At 34.6% G+C, this 17,349-nt stretch overlaps 1 pseudogene; it reads left to right on the top strand.

Moving 5' to 3' along the window:
- The first annotated feature begins 10,573 nt into the window (after positions 1 to 10,573).
- On the top strand, positions 10,574 to 10,692 carry LOC112471986 (annotated as a pseudogene).
- The last annotated feature ends 6,657 nt before the right edge of the window (positions 10,693 to 17,349 follow it).

A 17,349-nucleotide genomic window follows, 5' to 3' on the forward strand; every position in this document is an offset into this window, starting at 1 on the left:
AAAATAGTCAAGCCAGTGGCCCCACCCATCAAGGGAGTCCAGCCAGAGGCCCCACATAATCAAGAATCCTAGCCAGTGGCACTGCCAGATCACAGAGCTGACCCAGTGGATCTGCCCAATCACAGTTCAGACAAGTCCTGGATGACTTCAAAGTCCAAGCATTGGCCTTGTCCAACCAGAGATATTAGCAAAATTTCCCATCTCTCCATTATTCTACAAGCTAATATGGCTAGAACACCAGGTTGGGATGACTTTAAAGGTCTTTCTCTGTCGAACAAGGAGCCCTCATGAACTGTTGGTGAGATTGCAAATTGGTATAGCCACTATGGAAAACAGTTTGGAGGATCCTCAAAAATTAAAAATAGAACTATCTTATGACCCAGAAATTGCACTTCTGGGTATTCATCCAAAAAAATCCAAAGCACTACTTAGAAAAAATATATGCACCCTTATGTTCACTGCAGCACTATGTACATAGCCAAGATATGGAAGCAACTTAAGTGCCCATCAATAGATGATTGGATAAAGAAGATGCGGTACATATATAAATGGAATGTTACTCGGCCATTAAAAAAATAAAATCTGAGTGCCTTATAAGAGACTGCAGAGAGTTCCTTAGCTCTTTGCCAATGTGAGGATACAGTGAGAAGTATACCAGCTGAAGTGGGCCCTCACCTAATCACAGTGGCACCCTGATCTCGGACTAATAGCTTCCAGAATGTACAGAAATGGATAGCAAGAGCTTTGTCCTTAAGAAATAAATGTTTAAACACTAAAAATAGCTCATAGAATGTGAAGTCACTAAAAAGACATTGTAAACATGGGAAAATGAGAGCCTTGTGACTTGCTTTCTGTGATAAGAAAATTTCCAAAGGAGGTAAAAAAAAAAAAAAAGGCGTATGATAGAGGCTCTGTTCATCCCTCTGGTGACCAAATCAAAGTTGTAATGGAAACAAGAAGCAAGCATCAAGGAAAAGTCGCCCGGGATCTGGACGAACAAGCCATACATCTAAGGAGAAATCTAAGAAATCACCCTGCAACAGCAGAAGGCAGGATGGGCCGAGGACGCGGGGCTGCCAGGTTTGAGCAGCTGAGTCTGCAGCAGCGTCAGACTCCTCTTAAAGGGGCCGCACCTGAGGAGATTTTCATGGTGACGGACCTGCTTGCTCTGAGCACCAGTGCCAGTTCGGCTGCATGCAGGGGGCACCAGGGACTTACAGAGAGACATTGTCGGAGTGAGGACCAAGGCAAGACTCACTCTGCAAAAAAGAGCCGGCTGTATCCATTATTCCCTGTTGAGTCCTCTCTACTCCCAGCGCACAGACACAGCCTCACCATAGCTGAGATGTTATCAAACTGGATAACAGAGGTCACTCGTCCCAGAGGATTCCCTGAAACTCCACCTCCTCCAAATCGTGGCCCCACCCAAGCCACACCCAGGTGTACCCTCAGTGAGTCAGGTGCTCCTTGCTGAGCAGCGTCTGGACTCACACTGGAATCAGCTGGCCACAGTTTTTGGTGTGACCTTTTGAGGCAATTATAAACACAGCATCTGTAGATTGCTTGCTGAATCTTACAGCCCACCCCGGAGGGGCACAGGCTTGGGATAAATTTGGCCTGTAGCCGAACCCCTCTCAGGACTGTGCCATTGGACACCTATTTCACAAATCCACACTAATAAGACCAAGAGACTTAGCTACTTCGCTTAGTACATAGAAACAGATACAGAAGTGAATAAAGAAAAGGATCAAATGACCTATCTAGAGGACAGCAAAGCGAAGGACACTCATTCAGAATGGCAAGAAAAAAGATGCCAAGACTATAAAAGTGATTTAAGGAGCATATGGGACACTATTAAAGGTCCAAATATCCATCTGATCGATGTACCTGAAGAAAATCAAGATATTGAACAGCTGTTTGAAGAAATATGATGGAAAACTTCCCTAATCTAGTGAAGGAAATGGACATAAAACCCCAGGAAGCTCAGAGAATCCCAAAAACCAGGAACCCAAAGAAGCCCACACCTAGACACATCATAATTAAAATGCCAAAGGTTAAATACAAAGAGAGAATATTAAAAGAAGCAAGAGAAAACAGATAGTTATCTACAAGGGAACACCCATAAGACCGGCAGCTGATTTCTCAAAAGAAACTATGCAGAACAGAAGCGCTTGGCACAAAGTATTTGACATGATGAAGACCCAGGATATACAACCAAAAATACTTTATACAGCAAAGCTATCTTTTAGAGTTGAAGGACAGATAAAGAGCTTTCCAGACAAAAATAAGCTAAAGGAATTTATCACCACAAAGCCAGTATTACAGGAAATTTTGGAAAGACTTCTTCAAGAAGAAAAACATGTATCAAAAACAGGAATAAAGAATGGTAATAACTACATTTCTATCAATAAGTACCTCAAATGGAAAAGAATTAAGTGTTCCAACCAAAAGATAGAATGGCTGAATGGATAAGAAAACAAGACCCTTACATATGCTGCCTACAAGAGACTCATTTCAGATTAAAAGACACACAGACTAAAAGGAAGAAGGTGGGAAAAGATATTGCTTTGATGGACCTAGAAGGCATTTAAGTCAGACAGAGAAAGATAAACACCATATGATTTCACTTATATGCAGAATCTAAGGAATAAAAAGAACAAACTAATCAAAAACAGACACAAATATAGTGGACAATTTGGTGATAGACAAAGAGGAGAGGGGTTTGGGGGGCTGGGAGAATGGGGTGAAAAGTTAAAGAAGTACAAATTAGTAGCTCATAGGTGGTCACAGGGATGGGAAGCATGGCTTAGAGAACACAGTTAGCATTAATACATTGGCTAGGTAGAGGGTCAGAGGAGGGAGGAAGCAATTGGAGGGATCATTTTATGAACTATATAGATGTCTAACCAATGTACTGTATACTGAAACTAATTAAAATAAATTAATTAAAATAAAAATAAAATAAAATCTTACCATTTGCAACAACATGGGTGGACCAAGAAGATATTATGCTAAGTGAAATAAATCAGACAAAGGTAAACACCACATGATTTCACTTATATGTAGAATCTTAAAAAAAAAAATTAAAGAAACAAACAAAACAAAAACAGAATCATAGATACAGAGAACAAATTAGCGATTGCCAGATGGGAGGGGGTTTGGGGGCTGGGTGCAAAAGGTAAAAGGGTTAAAAGATACAAATTTGGCAGTTACAAAATTGTCACTGAGATGTGAAGTACATCATAGGGAATATAATCAATAATATTGTAATAACTATGTATGGTGTCAGGTGGGTACTAGACTAGTCAGGGAGATCACTTTGTAAAGTATATAAATGTCTAACTACTATGTTATACAATATAAAATAATATTGAATGTCAACCGTAATTGAAAAATGATAATAATTTTAAAAAATTTTAAGGTCTTTCTGTGCCAAAGGGAACCTGTAAAGAATAATAGAGATGACCACTTTGTCAAAAGTGTAGACACTAACATGAAAATCAAGGGTTGAGAATACAATGGGAGACATGACACCACCAATGGAAACTTATAAAGCTCTAATAACTGACCCTACAGAAAGGAAGATCTGTAAACTGACAAAAAATTCAGGGTAATTATTTTCAATAAGTTTAGTTAACTACAGAAAAACCCAAATAGACAACTAAGTAGAATTATAAAACTGATATATGAACAAAATGAAATGTTCAACAAAGAAAAAGGAGCTATAAACAAAAAGAAAAATACTTTTATTTAGCTGATAAATACAATGATTGACCAGAAAATTTAAGTCATCAACAGCAGACTTGATCAAGAAGAAAAATGAATTAACAAACTTGAAAACAAGTCATTTGAAATTAACCATTCAGAGCAAAAAGAAAAACAGAGTGAAAAATTGTGGAAAAAATACTGCAGGACTTATGGGATATCATTAAAGAACACGGTGTGAACTTTATGGGAGTCTCAGAAGGAGAAGAAAAGAAGTCTATTTAAAGAGAGAATTACTGCAGACTCCCAACTTGGAGTAAAATATGGGCGTCAGTTAGCTCAAAGATCCCCAAAGACATCCAACCCAAAGAAGACTTCACTGAGACACAATACAATTAAAATGTGAAATGACAAAAAGATAAAATTGTGTAAAACAACAAGAGAGAAGAGTGATGTCAGAAGCATGGCAACATGATGGGTCCCCTTGATCTCTCCCCTTAAAATTATAACAAATTAAACAGCTATAATCCAATGGAAGAGTCCCGGTCTAGCACACAAACATGTATGAGAGATCTGCACATCAGAGTTTCTGAAGGTGGGCGAATCAAGAGAGCAAAGCAGGAGGAAGATGCAGAGACCAGTGCCACAAATGCAGCCCAAAGCTCTCTGCAAAACACATAAGAGGCGGGTAATTAGGTAGTAGTTTGCACTTTCTGAAGCTCCAAGCATTCTTGCCTGCGTGATCAGCATATTCCACACAGCAAAGCCCAGTGATGAGGGCAGAGATCCAATAAAGAGGGGCAACAGCTATGTCTTAGCAACTACCACTGCCAGGCAGAAAGTTGAGTAATGGAACCTGGCCATCTTCCCGCACCCTCCCAGAGGTAGCAGCGGGCCCAGGGAAAAGTGCAGCAGTGTGTGTCAGGCTGCAGAGCAAGGAGTCTGTAGCTCCAGAACTGAGAAGACAGCTTCTGAGTGGCAGACACACTGAAGCTAGTCCCAGTGACAGGAGTGGAGATACAGAGGCGGAGCAGCTGCAACCTATCAGTCACCATTACTGAGAGGAAAACAGCCACAGGCACACCAGAGGCCTCTCCCAACTCGCCCACACCCACCCTTCCAGACTGATCCTGGCAGAGTCGCCAGGGACACCTCAGGCAACAAAACACTGCATCTGGCTGCTGGGGCAGCATTGAGATATCAGAGGCACTTCAGAGACTTGAAACCCTATCACCCAGCACATTCTTCCACAGGGTTGGAGCCTTGGGACTAAGGTAACCTGGTCAGAGAGGAGACACACACCTCCCCCAAAATTAAAGGATTTTATTTTTTTATTTTTTATTTTTTTTTACCTCACAGCAGAAACCTAGGAAGCCTGAGCCATGCAGAAGGCTTGTGCACCACTTACTGGAAACAAAAGAAAAACTTCTGATCAACCTGATACAGAGAGAGCATTCTGAATAATAATGATTTTTTTAAAGCTGTTTATTTCCATAAATGCCTATATTAAGAAATAATCTATCAAATACCATGAACAACCAAGGTGACAAGGCAGTTCAGAAAAAATAAATTAAAAATCTCTAGAAAATAAACTTAAAGATATAGAAATATGAGATTAAAAATAACAGAGAATTCAAGATTGCAGTTCTGAAAAATCACAATGAGATGGAAGAAAACTGAGATAGGCAGTTTAATGAACTCAGAAAAAAAATCAGTGAACTACAGCAATACTTTACCAAAATTATTGAAACTCTAAAATTAATAATAATAGAACTCCTGGAGCTGAAGAACTCAATAAAAGAAATGAATAATGAAATAGCAAGCTTAGAAAATAGAGCTGACCAGATGGAGAAAAGAATTAGTGAAATCCAAGGCAGAAATCTGGAAATGATGTAAACAAAGAAAGAGAAATTAGAGATTGAAAAAAATGAAAGAATTCTATGAGAATTATCTGATTTCATCAGAAAAAGCAATATAAGAATAATGGGTATACCATACCAAAGGAGAAGAGATGGAGAAGGGAACAGAGAGCATATGTAAACAATTAATAAAATTTCCCAAACCTGTGGAAAGAACCAGTCCTCAAACACAAGAAACAAACAGAACACCTAATTATCTCAATGCAGAAAGGCCTTCTCCGAGGCATATTATATTAAAACTCTCAAAAATTAATAACACAGGAAGAATTCTCAAGGCAGCCAGGGAAAAGAAGATGGTAACCTATAAAGGAAAACCCATTAGATTATCATCAGATTTTGAAGCAGAAACTCTATAAACTAAGAGGAAGTGGAATCAAATATTCAAACTATTCAAAGAAAGAAGTTACCAGCCAAGAATAATATATCCAGCAAAGTTCTTTTTTAGATATGCAGGAGAATTAATAAAGACCTTCTCAGACATACAGAAGCTGGGGAAATTTTCCACCACAAGGCCTGCATTACAGGAAATACTGAAGAGGGTCATTCTTCCTGAAACAAAAAGATAATAAGATACAAAATTGTATGATGATTAACAAACAGACAGAAACAAAAAAAGGGAGTGCAACCTTTATTCAGAAAAAAATGTTAAACTTAAATACTACATAGTGGTTAAAAAAGGTAAAAATATTTGAAAACAGAAAAAAAAGATAATAGCTACTGCAAATTAGAAATGAACACAAAGCATAAATAGAGATAATTTGAGACAATAAAAACAAAAAGGGAGGAATCAAAGGGAATGGAGATAAGATGCATGCAGAAGAAACAAACTACTGTATATATTAAACTTTCTTTTAAATAAGCTTAATGATGACCACACACACAAAAAAAAATCCAGAACTGAGACACATAAAATAAAACAAGAGAGAATAAAGAGAAAAATCATAGAATACCACCAAACAAAATTTACAGACAGAAACACAGGGCAAAGAAACAATGGAGACACTGAGCAATCAGAAAAGAAAAGATAAAATGGCTGTAGAAAAACCTCATATTTCAATAATCACACTAAATGTAAATGGACTGAACTCACCAATAAAAAAACACTAAGTAGCAGATTGGAACAAAAAACAAAACTAAACCAAATGCTGCCTTCAAGAGACACATGTCTTGTGACTCAGAGTGAAAGGGTAGAAAATAATAATCCAAGAAATGGCATCCAGAGAAAAATGGGTGTCCCATACTTATATCTGACAAAATATACTTCAAGATAAAAAAAAATAACAAGGGACAAGATGGACACTTCCCAATGATAAAAGGGATCATACACCAAGAAGACATAATACTTATCAATATACATGCTCCCAATCAGGAAACACCAAATTATATAAGCAACTACTAACAGAACTAAAGGGAGAAACCGATAAAAATACAATTATAGTAGAGGAGCTAAATACCCCACTGTCAACTATAAATAATCAAAACAGATAATCAATAAATGATACATTAATCCAATTGAACATAACCAATATTTACAGAGCTTTTCATCCCAAAACAGCAGTTCGTACACTCTTCTTTAGTGCACATAGAACATTTTCAAGTTTATAACATATGTTGGGACACAAAACTAGCCTCAACAAATTTAAGATGATTGAAATCATACCAAGCACATTCTACTACCATAATGCTTTAAAACCAGAAATTAACTGCAAAAGAAAGTGGGGAAAATCACAAATATGTGGCGATTAAACAACATGCTACTAAAGAACACTGGGTCATAAAAGAAATAAAAGAAGAGATCAACAGTTTCATAAAAATAAATGAAAATGAATATACAACATATCAAAACTTTTGGGTCAGAGCAAAGGCAATAATAAGTGGAAAATTCATATCATTACAGGCCTATCTCAAGAAACAAGAAAAATCGCAGAAAGATAACCTAAAATCACATCTTTAAAAACTAGAAAAAGAAGAATAAATGAAGCCCAAAGTCAGCAGAAAGAAGAGAATAAAAAAGTCAGAGCATAATTAAATTAAACTAAAAACAAAAAGACAATAGAAAAACAATACCTTGATATCAAAACCCAGTAATGATAACACAAAAAAACACTATAGACCAATATCTCTGGTGAATACAGAGGTAAAAATCCTAAACAAAATACTGGCAAATTGAATACAACAATACTTTCAAAAAAATTATACAAGATCAAGTGGGGTTCATTCCAGGGGCAACAGATGGTTCAACATATGCAAATCAATTGATATGATATACCACATAAACAAAATAAAAAATAAAAATCATATAACCACATCAATAAATACAGGAAAAGCATTTGATGAGATATAGCATACATTTAGGATTAAAATACTTAATAAAATGGGTGTAGAAGAAGATTAGCACAACATAATAAAGGCCAAATATGACAAATCAGCTAATCTCACATTAATGGTAAAAAACTAAACACCTTTCCTCTAAGATCAGGAACAAGACAAGACTGTCCACTCTCATCACTTTTATTGAAGATGGTGTTGGAAGTCCTAGCTAGAGCAATCAGACAAGAGAAAAAAATGAAAGGCATCCAAACTAGGAATAAATAAGTCAGATTTTCATTTTTTGCAGATGACATAGGTTGTTACATGAAAAACCTTGAGACTCCACCAAAAAACTATTAGAAACAATAAATAATGTAGTAAAGTTTTATAATACAATTAATGTACAAAAATCCACAGTGTTCCCATACACTAACAATGAAATTTCAGGAAAAAAAATTCTTTCTCAATTGCAATAGAAAGAATAAAATACCAAAGAGTAAACTTAATGAAGCGTGTAAAGGACCCACACATCGAAAACTATAAGACATTATTAAAAGAAATTCAAGAAGACACAAAGAAATGAAAAGATGTTCCATGTTCATGTATTAAAAAAATCAACGTACCTAAAATAGCATTATTACCCAAAGCAATATACAGATTGAATTCAATCCACATGAAAATCCCAATGGCATTTTTTAAAGAAATAGAACAAAAAACCATCATATTTGTGAGGAAACACAAAAGACCCTGAATAGTCAAAGCAATCCTGAGAAAAAAGAACACGGCCAGAGTTATCACTCTGCCTGCCTTCGAATTATACTACAAAGTGACGATAATCAATACAGCATGGTATTGGCAGAAAAATTGCACACAGACAAATTGAACAGAATTAGGAGCACAGAAATAAATCCCTGTACATGTAGGCAAATAATTTTGAAGGAGCCAAAACAAACATACAATGGAGAAAGGAAAGCCTCTTCGATAAATAGTGCTGAAAAAACTGGAAAGCCACATGCAAAAGAATGAAACTAAACTGCTATCTATCACCACACACCAAAATAAACTCAAAAGGGATCAAAGACTTGAATATAAGACCTGAAACAATAAAATGCATAGAAAAAAAACATAGGAACTAAACTCATGGACCTTGGTCTAAGAGAGGATTTTATTCATTTGACTCCAAAGGCAGGAGAAGTAAAAAGCAAAAATAAATGAGATTATATCAAACTAAAAACTTTCTGCAGAGCAAAAAAAAAAAATCATCAACAAGGCAAAGAGTCAACCAACTAAATGGGAGAAGATATTTGCAAACAACACTTCCAATAAGTGGCTAGTATCCAAAATATATAAAGAACCCATACAACTCAACAACAACAACAAATGAACAATTCAGTTTAAAAATGGACAGAGGGTCTGAACAGATATTTTTCCTAAGAAGACATGCATTTCAGAAGATGCTCAATTTCACTAGCTATTAGGGAAATGCAAATCAAAACCACAATGAGATACCACCTCGCACCTGTTAGAATGGCTATCATCAACAGAACAAGTAATAACAACTGCTGGAGAGGTTGTAAGGTAAAAGGAACCCTTATATATACTGGTAGGACTGCAAATTGGTACAGCCACTGTGGAAAACAGTATAGAGCTTCCTCAAAAAGTAAGAATAGAATTACCATATGACCTAACAATCCCTCTTCTGGGTTTTTACTCAAAAAACTTGAAAACATTTATCCGTAATGATATATGCACCTTGATGTTCATAGCAGCATTAATCACGGTGGCCAAGACATGGAAACAACCTATGTATCCTACAATAGATGATTAGATAAAGAATATGTGGTACAAAAATACAATGGAATATTACTCAGCCACAAGAAAAGATTTGAAATATTGCCATTTATGACAACATAAATGGATCTTGAGATTATCATGCTAAGCAAAATAAGTCAGACAGAAAAAGTTGAGAACCATATGATTTCACTCTTATTTGGAATATAAAACTGTAAGTAATAAACAAACAAGACAGAGACTCATGGACATAGACAACAGTTTAGTGGTCATCAGAGGGAAGTGGGGGAGATAAAAAAGAGTAAAGGGTGTTCAAATATATGGTGACGGAAGGAAATTTGACTTTGGGTGGTGAACACGCAATACAATATACATAGACATATTATTAACCAATATCACTCCAATAAATTTAATTTTTAAAAAGCAGTAAGAGAAAACATCTGTCACATACAAGAGAACTACCATAAGGTTATCAGCAAAACAATGAGCATAAGTGGCAATAGTAAGCAGGCTGGGAGAGAATGGGAGGATACAGTCAAATTACTTGAAGAAAGAAACTTCCAACTAAAAATGCTTTACCCAGAAAACTTTTCTTCAGAAATGAAGGAGAAATAAAAACTTCCCAACCCCAGCATAAAACGTGGAGGCAGGTCATCATCACTAAAACTGCAGTATAAGAAATGCTAAAGGAAGTTTTTCCAGACAAAATAAAAGGATATTGATTAACAACATCAATGCATATAAATATGAAAAAACTCACTTGTAAAGGTAAATATGTAGTGAAATTCAGAATCCTGTAACATTGTAATGGTAGTGCATAAATTTTTTTAAATCTAGTGCAAAGATATGTCTACGGCCATGCCACCCTGAACAAGCCCGATTCTGTCTGATCTCGGAAGCTAAGCAAGGTTGGGCCTGGTTAGTACTTGGATGGGAGATGACTTAGGAAGACTAGGTGCTGTAGGCGTAAAAAATAAAAAAATAAGGGATTATAAATTGACAAGGTCCTTGCAATCTGTGAGGTCAACCAAGGGTTGCTTCACCTAAAATTAAAAAATAAAAATAAAAATAAATCTAGTGCAAAGATATAAGACAAACACTTAAACAACTATAACTACAAAATTTTATAATGGAAACAATATAAAATATGTAAATTCTAACAGCAATAACATCAAATGTGAAAGGAAGAAGTAATATTATTGACTATTTGTATTTGATTGCAATTAAATTGTAATCAGTTTGAAATAGGGTGTTATAACTAAAAGAAGTTTGATGTAAGCCTCATGGCTATAAGAAAAAAAATTCTATAGTAGATACAAAAAATATAAAGAAAAATTAATCAAACCACACACAAAAAAAGCGATAAATCCCAAAAAACAAAGTAAGAGAAAGAAAGGAAGAAGGGAATTACAAGAGTCAGGAAACAGTGAAGTAAGTGGCAATAGTACATTGTTACCTATCAATAATCTCTTTAAATATAAATTGATTAAATTCTACTATCAAAGATATAGAGTAGCTAAATGGATAAGCAAAGAACATTAAACTATATGCTGCCTACAAGAGTCACTTTAGCTTCAGGACAAACATAGCCTAAATATGAAGGGATGGAAAAATATATCCCATGCAAATAATAACAAAAAGATAGTAGAGGAGGCTATAATTATATCAGACAAAATAGCCTTATTTTGATAACTCATAAGAGTCAAAAAATGTTATATAATGATAGAAGGATTAATCCACCAAGAGAATGAACTAACCGTTGTGTCATAAATACATATGACCGAGCATTGGAGTACCTAAGTATATTAAACAAATACTAACAGATGACAAGAAAGTAATAGACAACAATGCAATAATATTGGGGGACTTTAATACCCCACTTTCAACAATGGGTGGATCATTCAGACAAAAATCAGTGAGGAAACATTGAATTTGAACTGTGATTAGACCAAATGGCCCTAATAACAGACATAAAGGGCAGTCTACCCAATAGCAGCAGATACACATTCTTTTCGAATGCACACAGAACATTCTCCACGAGAGATTGTAGGGTAGGCCACAAAACAAGTCTTAACAAATTCACAAAGACCAAAGTATCTTTTCTGACCACAATAAAATAGAACTAGAATTCAATAACAGGAAGAAAATTTGAAAGTTTACAAATATGTGAAAATTAAACAACACCTTCCTGAGCAACCAACCAGTCAAAGAAAAAAACAAAAGAAAAAATCTTGAGACTAACAAATGTGGAAAGAAAACACGCCAACATTAGCGGGATGAGGAAACTAATTCACTCTGAGAGGAATGAGTCACACAGCATGCTAAGGATTCAGAACACTCTGCTAGAATGACATCTGAGAGAGTGTGATGTTAGTGGCAACTTAAAAGTAAACTATAAATGTAGAAAATATTTGTACATTCAAGTTGAAAAAATATGGTAGTAACATGTTTACCCAATATTTACCCAATATTGGTCAGAAATTAAAATTTTTAGGTTAATTACTCTCTCAGGTGACTAAAGCTTGTGTGCTTAATTTTTTTTAATTTTCAAATGACCATTTTGAAGCATATAAAGTATATATTTTTCTATATTATTTAAAAAGTCCCATGTAAAATAATTGCTTTGTTTTATATTAAGAAATGATGGCTATGACAATTATGTAAACTCTCCTTAGCCATTCTCCATTTCTTCTCTTGCTACCTCCTGTCATTTATAGAGTACTAAGTTTAAGCAGAAATGTCCCATATTCCAACTTCTCTCTCCCTTCCTTTCTCCCTCCCTCTCTTCCTCCCCTCTTCCCCCCTCCACACACACATACACAGAGACACACAGACACACAATTTCCTAATACTGAGAAAAAAGAGAATGGTAAATAAATTATAAATTTATTTTTGCCAGCCTATTGCTTCTAAAATTTTAAGCACTAAACAAAGCTTGCATGGGATTCTATGTAATGTGTTTTGAATGAATGTATGTATATTTTTAAGTCAGTCCTATTTTGTATCTATGTCTTCATTCAAGTAAGTAAAGTGTTTCTTAACTTCATGGTTACAATTTTATTTGTTTGTTTTTAAGATAAGTATATGTTCAATTCTGATTTAAATAGAATTCTTAAGAACAAGCATTTGTGTTTATATTTATTTTATGTTTTCTATAATGTCAAACCCCTGTCATTTTCTCAGGGTAAGATTTTAATAATCACACTTGAAATAACAATAATCTTTCAACTTCCCCAAATTCCTTCATTTCTTCCCACCATTCAGGAGCTGCTTGTTCCTTAAGTTTGATGCTCTCTACATAGAGTGATAATGTTGGAAAAACATACTAATTTCTGATATATTTATGTTTACCAAAGTCTGCTCTTGCTCAGAGGAAAGGTCTGCTAAGTGGCAATCATGTTCTAAGAGTGGGCAGAGAATTCTAGGGTGCCATGATGTCTCCAGGTGTATTGAAGACTGAACTTTGTCTGCAGCCAGTTAGACTGACAGAATAATCCTGTGTTCTAGATAGGGGGCATGGTTACTAAACTCAGAAGAATAACCAATCTTCTGATGCCAAAAGTAGTTTCTCTGCCCATTAAAAAGGGTATATATATATATTTTTTTTTCTGAGATAGATTTTTCCCCCCGGCTTTATTGAAATATAATAGACAATTAGGTGCTCATACTTACATTGTACAATTCAATGAGGTTTTTTTTCTATTATAGTTGGCATACAATAATATACCAGTTTCAGTTGTACAGCATAATGATCAGAGAGATCCATATAACTTGCAATGCGATCATCCCACTAAATCTAGTACTCCTCTTCCCCTTACATTTATTACAACATTATTAACCATTTTCCCCATGTTACACTCTACATCTCCATATCTATTCTGCAACTATCCATTTGTACTTTTTACTCCCGTTGTGTTTTTTGCCATCCCTTCAACCCCCCTCCAATCTAGTAGCCCTCAAAATATTCTCTGTATTTATGATTTTATTTCTATTTTTGTTATTGTTATTTATTTTGTTCTTTAGATACAAAGGGTATATGTTATTATCATTTGGTTTCCTTACGAGATCTACAGTCCTCAAAAATCCACTTTATTTTAGGCACTGAGCTCAGCCCTGGAGATGCTGCAGTGATCAAAATTTTATATGGCAACAGACATGGCAACAATGAATCTTTAAATATTTTGCTATGACAAATAATTAACTGAATAATATCAAAGCATTTTTCATAGTATATTGAGTGGTTTGGGGATTGTGTTTCCTTCTCGGGATTTTAGAGAAAGTTTATGTCTAGTAAAATTATGAATTGGTATAAAAGCATACCAATGTCTGATACGAAAGTCTGCTCTTTAAATTAAGGATCTTGCAGTGCAATTTAGTTGACATGATCGTTCCTCATTATATGGATGAACTTTAGAAGAGAAAATTATGGTTCAATGCTTCAAAACACATATGGCCATAAACGCGGATTGCCTTAGACTGGAGATGGGTCGTGTTTAGAAACATTTAAATTCTACTCTAATTTTTAGCTGCAATTAATCAACACATTTACATCTAAATCTCAATCTGGTTTGCTATTTCTAATAATAGATTAAAAACTTTGTGGACGTTGTGACATGCAATATCCGGTGATTTTTTTTTTCTTTAAATGATTACAATTCATACAACATATTCGGACTACCTGTTATTGAGGGTGATTCCAGCCTCTTCTTGGATGGTCCCTTTTAGTTTAGTATTTTGTGTGATTACGATTATAAATCTTGTATAATCCAGATAGAAAAAAATGAAATTGCTGAGGAAAATAATGTAAAAGTGCCACTGGAGGGAGAAAAGAGAGCAGATACTCCCTTAGTGGTATGTAAAAGTTTGTACTCATGCCCGCATTCTCTGTATCATTGTGTCTTTGGGGATAAGGAAAATAAATCCCAGGGAATGACCATAAGTTCTACATTTTTAATCTAATACAATGAGGAAATGGAGGAGAGCAAGTTCTCCCTACAAAGATGACATGCCTGGGCTTAAGGTCAGTCTTGTTTATACTAGAAACACCACAGGGACTGAGATCCCAACACACCAATTAAACTGGCGGAGACTCAATGGGGGGTTGTGGATCTGAGGTCACTTCTGCTGGGAAAAAAATGTCTTATTATCCAATGACCTAAATACCTACAATGTAATTCTAATGAACAGAATATATGCAATTAAATTTATGTATCCAGGATTATTTTTTAATGCTTAATTTTTAAAAATCACTGCATCTATTAATTCCTCTAATGAAAATTTAAAATGAGTAATTAAAAACTAAAACATATTTATTGAATAAATGAAGAGAATAAAACATAAAGGAAAATTGACATTTGAAAGAAAGAAAATTTTTTTCAGATGAAAAAACATATTCCAAAAAATATCATATAGAGTTAAGATTTTAAAAAAGATGTTATTTATTTTGTCTGAAACCATGATATTTGATTATTTTCTCTAAGAAGATGAAGGACCTGTAGAAGTTTTATTATACACAGAATTAATGTATATTCATAAAATAACTATGGACACATCATAGTCATGATTTGTATAAAAGTTCTAAATAAAAAATCAAATGTATGATTTCTTTCTTAAAAAAAGGAATGAGCAATCATAGAGTTCTTTTTATATTATGGTTCATCACATGATAAATACATGACATAAAATTTACACCTTAATCATATTTAAATGTGCAATGCAGTGGCACTAACTATATTTGTATTGTTGTGCAACCTTCACATCCACCCATCTCCAAAATTTGTTTCATGTGGCAAAACTGAAATTATATCCATTAAATATTAACTCCCCATTATCCCTTTCTCTAATCCCTAGCAACCACAATTCTACTACTTGTTTCTATTAATTTGACCACTTTACATAACACGTAAGTAAGATTACGAAGAATTTGTTCTTTTGTGACTGTCTTGTTTCACTTGGTATAATATCCTTGAGGGCACCCACATCACAACACTATCTACCAAGCATGTCCTACATGTCATGTCATCGGAAAGCCTTAGCCTTTATCACAGAAATGCAGAGCCAAGTGCTGCTCACCAGTGAAGGCCCTCTGAATGGACGGGACAAATACAGTGTCATGTTCATGAAAACGAGAGCCTGATACAGTAGCAAAATAAGTAAGACATCATCAAGAGCACTACCTGAAGCTACTCAAGGTTCCCTTCTCCCTAATGCACCTCTGAAATCCTCAGCCCTGGATCTCCAGCAAATAATGTATGAGTCAGGCCACCTGGCACATTTGTAAAATATGTTACAATAAGGTTTCATTGAGTATTAAAAATTTTATATCTAATATCTGCTATATGCTATCTTAAGGCTTCAGAAAAATTAATGTAAATATAAATGATTGACCAAGAGTGATTGCCACTACGAGTAAACCTTAAATCGATGGCTCCATTACATTAAAGGAAGTTTTGCTATCATACTGATAGTACTAAATTGCATGATGACAAATAGAACCCACTTGTTTATTACATATTTTGAGGCATATTTTTAACTTCCCTCTGAACTTGACTTCTTCAAGCTTTATTGAGATATAATTGACATATAACTGTGTAAATGTAAGGAGTAAAATATAATAATTTGATACATATATATGCTGCATAATGATTACCACAATAGGGTTAGTTAACAACTCCATCACCTCACATATTTATCTTTTTATGTGTGTTGTGAGAACATTAAGATCTGCTCTGTTAGACTTCCAAACAAGATGGCAGAGTAGTTAAATGCTGTGCTCTTCTCCTCCAATGACCACATCAAAATTACAACTAAAGTACAGAACAACCTAGTTGCTCTGGGTAAAACTTCCAATACTTGTTGAATAAAACTGATGAGAGTGGGCATTCTTGTCTTGTTTCTAATTTTAGAAGAATGCCTTTAAACTTTTCATCATTAAGCATATTAGTTGTGGATTTGTCATATCTGGCCTATATTATGTTGATATATATCTTCCTCTATATCCAGTTTGTTAATATTTCTTACTATAAAACTATGTTTAATTTTGTCAAATGCTTTTTCTGTATCTATTAATATAATCATGTGATTTTTATCTTGCATTCTATCATCCCATTTATTGATTTGTATGTATTGAACCATCCTTATCTCCCAGGGATAAATCCCACTTGAAAATAGTAAATATTATTTTTAATATGCTGCTAAAATTGGTTTGCTAATATTTTCTTAAGCATTTTTGCATTTATATTCATCAAGGATTTTAATCTATAGCTTTTCTCTTTTATGGTGTTCTCATTTGGTTCAGATAGAATGTTAAAGCTGCTCTTGCAAAATAAGTTTGGAATTGTTCCCTTCTCTTCTATTTATTTTTGGAGGATTTTGATTACTGATTCAATGCCCTAATTATAATTGGTTCAGATTTTCTATTCTTTGTGATTCAGTCTTGGTAGGCTGTATACATTTAAGAATTTATCCATTTCTTCTAAATCGTCAAATGTGTTGGTCTATTATTGTTCATATGTGTTCGTAATCCTTTTTATTTGTGTAGTATCAAGTGTAATATCTCCTCTTTGGTTTGTAATTTTATGTTTTTGAATTGTCTATTTTTTTCTGTTTGGTTTTCCTAGCTAAA

Source organism: Pteropus alecto, unplaced genomic scaffold, assembly GCF_000325575.1.
Source record: "Pteropus alecto unplaced genomic scaffold, ASM32557v1 scaffold78, whole genome shotgun sequence".
NCBI classification, from domain to species: Eukaryota; Metazoa; Chordata; class Mammalia; order Chiroptera; family Pteropodidae; genus Pteropus; species Pteropus alecto.